At 31.9% G+C, this 8,151-nt stretch overlaps 1 protein-coding gene across 13 annotated transcripts in view; it reads right to left on the reverse strand.

Moving 5' to 3' along the window:
- Positions 1-7,933, reverse strand: part of trol (terribly reduced optic lobes) — a gene marked incomplete at its 3' end in the record, with an annotated part of 722,946 nt that extends 715,013 nt beyond the window's left edge. For all 13 annotated transcript variants that reach the window (XM_067047431.1, XM_067047427.1, XM_067047425.1 and 10 more), the window contains 1 exon segment: positions 7,851-7,933.
- Between the last annotated feature and the right edge of the window lie 218 nt (positions 7,934-8,151).

Here is an 8,151-nt window from a genome sequence, read left to right on the forward strand (position 1 = left end):
TATATATCGCAGCAATCCTATAACCTGAATTATATTTAGCGGGTAAGTTCCCTCAATCCAGTGTTGTATAGCCGTCTAAATTCTCCCGTTAACTCATCCTTTTTCGGTCCGAATATTTTACATAATACTTTATGTTCAAAAACCCTGAGGCGCTCTTAACAAGCAATGACAGTAAATAAATATATATATGGATTAATGAATATTGTCCTTTATTACCAGAAGGACATTTTAGATCGTAACGTATGTTATTGAACTTTACCTCTTAATAACACCTAAGGATAACCGAGTGTTCTTCACCATAGACCTCTAGTTACATAATATGGACAAAATTGAAATATAACACAATTTTAGATAAATTAAGACGGAGACATTCAGTAGAGATTATATCGGGTTTTAGGGTGGAACCAATTTTCACAAAGACGTGACTAGAATTTTTTTTTGTTGGTATCTTCTTGACTTAATTAAATTGTTAGCAAATTTAAAAATGCATCTTGACATTTTTTTTCAAAAATATATATATATATAACATAAATTTACACATAATTTCATACTTTTCAGTTTTAAACGTCCTTTGAATTTATACCACAAAAAATATTTTTTTTACTGAAAAAAATCAAGAGGGTGTCGAAAAAAAAAAAAAGTATTAGGCCTAAAAAGATACCAACATTAATCAAATTCTTGGTCAGAAATTAAATTTTTTTTTTCCGATTGCATATATTCAATTCAATATAACATATGCATATATTGAAGGAAAAAAACAATTTATTATTGTTATTGGTAACTTTGATGTTTTGATACAGACATAAGCCTAGATAATTTTGAATTTGTCATAAATAGAAAAAATATTTTTTTTTTTTCAAATTCAATTACGAACTCACAATCAGTAGATATGGTTCGACGTGGCGGAGGATATCGATATCAAGATATCATAGCCCGATACCTAGAGATCGAGAGGGCAGGGGAAAATATAAAAATAAAAAGGACATTAAATGTTTAATCCCGGTTGAGGGTCGCTAAAAATAAATTGCTCTCGGAAGATAGAACCCCATCAATGCTCCCGCACGCCCGTGCCCCTATAAACTTGCGGGATAATTTTCGATAACTGGCAAAGGTATATAAATGTGATTGCGACAGCCAGCTGTTATACATGTCCTTTTATATACGGACGCATCTCTAAAATATTTACAGGACATTTTATGAAAAATCCCGATCGGGAAACGAGTAAAATGAGAATTTTTTCACAGTGAACAAATTTGGCTAATGTATCAGTAGTGGTTAATAGTTTTGAGCTTCTCGAGGATCAGTCAAAAATATAACAACTATCTTGAGGAAACGTATCGAAATTTTATTGTTCTCACAGTGATGCACTCACTACAGTGAAAACATTTTTTTTTTTTATAATTCTCAACTTATTATTAAACTCTAAAATGAGTATACAAATTAATAATTATAAACATTCTTTTCATTGTTTTGTGAATGAGTTTTCTACAAAACTAAAACTTATTCGCACATGGTTTGGATCGATACATGAAATTACTGATATAAACACCAGTACTGCAATAAACCTTGTGCAAGTTAATTTGTATTCTGTATATTGTAGTGTTAAATAATTAGTTAGTATTTTTTATACATAATCTTTTCAATTTCTTGAGTCTTGTATTTAGTTTTTAATAAATCAAATGGTAGGTATCCTTGTTAAGTCTAAACACTCCTTATTATATCAATAGTCCAACCCGGCCACCCCCAAGGATAATCCCAAATACAAATTCACACACCACATCTAAATTTAACAAGGTTTTGTAAACTATTCTGCCCAGATCATTAACTACAACCCAAATCACCCTATTTTGTCACAATCTCATCAATCTTTAAAACTTTCAATTTAGATTAACTTACACTATCAACAATTATATAACCACTTTTTTAAAATTTGTACTTCCTACCGTCCTATTTCACTCCTGCCCATTACGGGCAAAATCACAGAAAAACTATTATTAAAACGCCTCTATCCTACCCTTGACTCATATCATGTTATTCCTGACCACCAGTTTGGATTTAGAACATTCCATTCTACCAAACAAAAGGGTCATCGAGAGGTTGATGTCATGTCTTCCACATTGGAGCGCGGAAAGTACTGCACGGGAGTCTTCCTTGATGTTAAACAAGCTTTTGATCGAGTCTGGCATCCAGGTCTGCTCTATAAACTTCGTCAATTTCTATCTCCTACATATTTCCTTTTAATCCGCTCCTACCTCTCTGATAAAGCATTTACAGTCAATTGTAACCTAGCCTACTCATCTCTCTTTTCTCAGTCCGTCGGTGTTCCTCAAGGTAGTATCTTAGGTCCCATTCCTTATACGGTTTATACAGTTGACATCCCAACCAACCTAACACAGTCCTAACAACATACGCTGATGACACATGTATACTGTCTGTAAACAACTAATGCATCACAAACAAAGATGCAGACAAATCCCACCAGATCACCTTTACTCTCCGTCGTAAACCTCTACCCTCCTGTCCTTCAGTATCGTTTCTAAATACTCCACTAAAGCCTGTTGAACAGATTCGATACTTAGGACTCCATTTTGACAAGAGATCCAAGAAAAGAAATCCACATACAAGACTGAAACGACAAGAAACTGCTCGTAGATTCCGATTGCTACAACACCTACTTGACAAACGCTCTAAATTTCCCACTCACTACAAAAAATTAGTATACAATCGATATTCTCAACGCTATGGGATCAAAATAAAGAAATTGTGTTTTAGCTGTTATCCGTGGTTTTCCTCAGAAAAACTCAAATAAATCTACTTCAAAGCTCCCTTTAAAAAACTGCAGTAGATACCCAATTAAAGATCAGAAAATCAGGTAGGACCAATGAAAATTAAAGTTAAGAGGCAACCTCACCGCCCTCCCTTGACCTAACCCCAATGGATTTTTATGTATGAGGTAAATTAAAGAATTTAATGTTTGTTCCATCAGCAGCTCATCTCAAGAAAAAATATGTTTATATTTTTCCTAATATTTAGGTGTAAAACATTATGTTGGATAATTCGCTAGGAATGTATTTTGAGACACCAGCGTTCGGACCCATTAGCTAATTTTCCCTGATCCTCATGTGACCGATGACATGAGTTCAGTAATTCATTATACCAGATGCATTCATAGATTTTGCATGTCGATACGTATGAGTAAGCAACTGTAGAGTGTTATTGTTTTGATTAAAGTTCTAATATTGTTTTCCAGTAAATCATTACATTATCATAGTTATCAATCAAATGTTCAGGTCAGATACAGTTGATAATTGTTAATAAATTCACGACAGTCCATAAATACTAATCATTGATAGCAGAGCGTGTCCTTTTCACTTATCAATCTCATCTACTATAACACGGTTGATCGATCTCGGGTAATCTTTACCATTCCGTTGTGTTCGATAACTGGGCATTGGAAAATTTTATTTGGATTTAGAAACCAATATTTATTTACAGATGTTTCAAACATTGCCACCTCGACTGAAAGGAAAACGAAATTCTCAAGTACCTTTATAAGAGTACCTCTACAACCATTTTTGTTCGATATATAATTATCTATAGGAAAAAAATGTTAGCGCATGCGTACTCAAAAGGAGTCAATGGAATTTTATTATTTATTTGAGACCATCTGAACAACAATTCCTGAAAATCGGATTACCTTTGACAGGCGCCATAGCAGTAACATAGATTGAGCTACCGATGGAAAGACACGGAAACAAATTTAATTAGACCTAAAATGTGCGTAGAAATTTTGGATCCTGACAACAATATTTTTCATGCATGAATACTAAGCTTTTGGGACCGCTCGTGGCCGAGCGGGTTAAAGTGCTAACATTAACAGTGGGTCGACTTAAATTTTTGTAATGTATATGTATAAAATTATAGTAATGATAATAATAAAATAGTCTCAACAAACTCAAGAGATCTATACCAACGATCATTGTCTAAATACACATGTCCAGTGACACTCGTCCAAACCCAAATCCACAAGACCAGTCTTGACGCAATACTCCTACGTACGTTTAGAACTACCCCTAGGACGTTAACCCGTCGATTCAGTATTTATTAACATTTCAAAAATCCGTTTGCTATTAAGGCCTACATCCATAAACGCCCATCTTTTTTTCCTGAAATGCTATAATTGGAGTTATATCTACTCCAATTCTCCAGTTAACTAATCCTTTTTCGATCCGAATATTTTACACAATATTTTCAGAAGCTTGAAGGCGTTCATTCCTTGGTGTAAGAGGCCACGTTTCGCATCCGTAAATAACATTAGGAAATGATAACACTTTTGTAAATTCTAACTTTCATATGTCTAGAGAGAAGATGCGAGCTAAGCAATTTCAAAAAAAAGAACAAGCATTTTCCTTATTTTATCTCGCTGTTATTTCTTCATCAATCTCGTTCGTTTGGTTTTTATTTTTTTTTAGTTACCGTAGTCCCTAAATACTTAAACCTCTGTACCCTTTCAAATGTAAATCCTATATCTGTATCACGGAAATTGTTGTAGTTCTACTAAACTGTTTCTATTACAAACCATACATTTTTTTTTTTTTTATCCTTATTTATTTCTATACCTAGTTCAGTACTGGATTTGATGACGTAGTTATTTTTACTTTTAAATTTTACTTATTCATATAAAATTATATATATATACATACATACGTAGTTACGTGATAGGCTCTAAACCAGCTCTACTTTATAAACAAAATCTCTGAAGTAATTTTTTATTACTCCATTTATATTTTTGTAACCAATATAAAAGATTTTTGTTTCTTAATCTCTTTCCTGTAGAATATCTTTTGTACAACGGAAAACTAGTTATTTTATTTTTTATAATTTTATAATACACCAAAACGCTCGTTTTTATCACAATCTCAAAATTTAAAGTAATTCTGTAGTCTCCTTTTTCGAAACTCAGTGGAGTGTCCAATGGTACATACAGTATATGCTGTGTTTTACTTACTGAAACTTGAGACCGTTGTAGAAATATCTGACAACTACCTATAGGAGACTGCAGGTAGTTGTATTTTGCAGATTCTAATTTCCTATATGTAAGGATAGGTAGACATTTTTCAGAATAACTTTATTGTTACTGTATTTTGATAATGATTTAGTATCTGAAATAAAAATTAAGTGATAAATAGAGTATATGTTCTTCCGAATTATTTTATTTTCACTACAAAACGATATATTTACATAATCAAACAAATGCTACATTCAAAACTAGCAACGAAGAATAACGATTACCACTATTTTAATTTTTTTTTTCCAGCATTGGTACCACTAAATTCATTCATGATTCTAAATAAAACTTTTGAAACAATCTCATAATCTCTGGGATCAATACTGTAACAACAATCGGATTGTTTCCTTAAAACACTAGACGCACATAAGACGTGTGAGGTGTATATCTTGATGGAATTTCTGAGAGCTCGATTTATTTTACCGTCATTTCTTCAAATAAATCCTATTTGGTTTCTTCCCTTTTTTAAAAAAAAAAGTTTTATACACTCAAGAAAAATATTATCATTCAACGTTCGTCAGCGAACAACTAATATTGAAATTTTTCTTCCGAAAACTCGTAGTCTGGCCACGGAATAACACTCAATGCGTCAGTTTAATTCGACATTTTGTGGGGTTTTTTTTCGCGGGCCATGATGTTACTCGAGTGTTTGAGAATGACGAAAAAAAGTTAAATACACAAGAGAACAGGGCTGTCTCATTTATCTGTCATGTTTGTCATTCCCCATCAATGTGGTCCTAAGAAATAAAAACGGTAAGTGTGTGTATTCTAGGATAATGAGTGAGAACACTGTATAAACATATGATTACTTATATTAATACATACATACATTCTACAAATTATTACTTTATAACAATATTCACTACACAACTTTGATTAATCGTAATTAATTATCGGGCATAAGAGACTAGTTTGGTACCCATTGCCACTGCCAATTAAATTTCAACTCTACTCCAACTGTGCCATCTAAATAAGAAACGGAAACAGTTGGGGAGAGGAGTGATGTTTATTTATGCATAATTTAAATTTACTTAAGAAAGTATTCTAATGCATTACAAGCATTTCGCATTAAAAAAAAATTAATTTTTTTTGTTAAAATAATAATTACAAATTGTGTATTTAATAATTTAAAAGCTCCACATTACGTTTTAAAATAAATTATTTATCATACCGCCGTTAAAAAAAAAAAAAAAATACTAATCAGATTTAATTATTCGGAATAATTTTTTTTAAAATAATTTTTCTTAAATTTGTTTAGTTGTTTTCCATTAATTATAAATATGATGCTTGAGGAAAAAATGGTACATAAAACATCCATACATGAATTTCTTCCCTTATCTTCTTTTTTTAATATAAAAAGGAAATTCCGACTTGGTTATTATCTTATTTTAGATGGAAAAATCTTTCATTCGTAAATAATGAAATACGAAAGAACGGTTAATAAATACAGCTTTAGAATAACATGGCATAATCAAACAAAAAAAAACAAACGAAAATAGAATATGGAAAGAAAAAAAAAAATTAATTTTTTTTTCAGGAATCGAATTTAATATCTGGACTCACTGAAAATATGGGAGTAGGAAAAAGGTGAAAATTTCCGTCCCTTCTTTTTTTCTGATCTGTCAGAAATTTTCAATTGTTCAATCCTGCATGGTCCGCGTGTTGTATGCATATTTTTCTTAATCGGGTTATTTCTTTTACAATTGTTATATAGATATTAAGCAAAATAAATTGGGAAAACATTTTATGAACGAGTTAATAAGTAATTAAATATGTATCCATATATTAAAACAATCTATAATAGCTATATCATTTTTAATAACTATCATATGTAATATATTATTCCAAAGCTAAAAAAAACTAAATTTCGATTCAAGACGGTTATCAGTTAGTCCTTGTACGATATTTAAAAATGTTTTTGACCCACTTTATCGGTGTTCAAATAAAATCCAGGAACAATTGCCGTCAAGATTTCGCAACTAGAATTCTTCAGGTAATTTATGAAATTGTGCGTTTCTCTAAAGAACCACCACTCCACTATCTGCAAGAGATAGAGGATGCTGACTGGACATAACTCAAGAACCTGCGCGGCTTTTCTCCAGACGTCTTCTGGAAAATTAATACCGGCTCCACGTGTTGTACGAGATGGAATCTTCAAGTGAATTATTACAGATAATCAAATCGTCATAGTATAATGAAAATTTTGCTTTATAGATATTTCACAATTGTTTTCTTCTAAATAGTAATATTACATTTCCGAGGCATTAGCATTGAGAGGAAATTTTACTTAGAATGATAAACTAAAAATTTTAATCATTTTAGACCATTGGGATAAGTAAAACCACTAGCAATTTTCTATTTAACATTGCTTTAAGAAAAGATAGTGAAATTAATATAAATATTCTAAAAGTAATTTTGTGGATTAATTTTTTTTATAGAAAAATAATGTACTGTGCCTCATTGTTAAAGCATATTTATTCAATCTATATTTTATATATATTCAAAGATTAAATACTTTTTTTAAAAAACAGCTTTTTTAATTCTTTTGTAAATTCTCTCTTTTTTTCAAATATTTTTTATGGACGGATAATTAATTTTAGTCATTCAAAATTATTAATTCATTCAAATGAAAATTTAAAAAAAAAAAACTTGTTTTGCATATATGGAGAACATGAGGGCTGAGGAGAGATTGCGGATAGAAGAAGAGATATGCGGTGACCGACTATAACCATCGGAGGCATATGAGGAGTACATATAAAATACGAAAAAGAGGTGGACTCACCTAGGACACAGAGAAGCCAGACAGACAGAGTGCACGCCACTCGACAACTGAAGAGCTGGGGATTTTTCTGAAGCGGGAGGGGAGTAGAGTGCGGGCCGCTGCCACCAGGGTGCGGGGCTGTCGGTTCTTTGCTCCAAGACGTTGACGGCTTCCAGGAGTACCGGCTTATAATAATACGGAAATAGCCAGGGTGTATACCCTATATGCTGACCAAGTGTAGGCGTAAATGACGCCAAGGCGATGCCTGGGGCGTAGCAAGGTATGGATTAAAAAAATATTGAAAAATAAAATAAATAAACTT

This window comes from Halyomorpha halys, unplaced genomic scaffold (assembly GCF_000696795.3).
Source record: "Halyomorpha halys isolate HHAL.00 unplaced genomic scaffold, Hhal_1.1 Scaffold696.1, whole genome shotgun sequence".
NCBI classification, from domain to species: domain Eukaryota; kingdom Metazoa; phylum Arthropoda; class Insecta; order Hemiptera; family Pentatomidae; genus Halyomorpha; species Halyomorpha halys.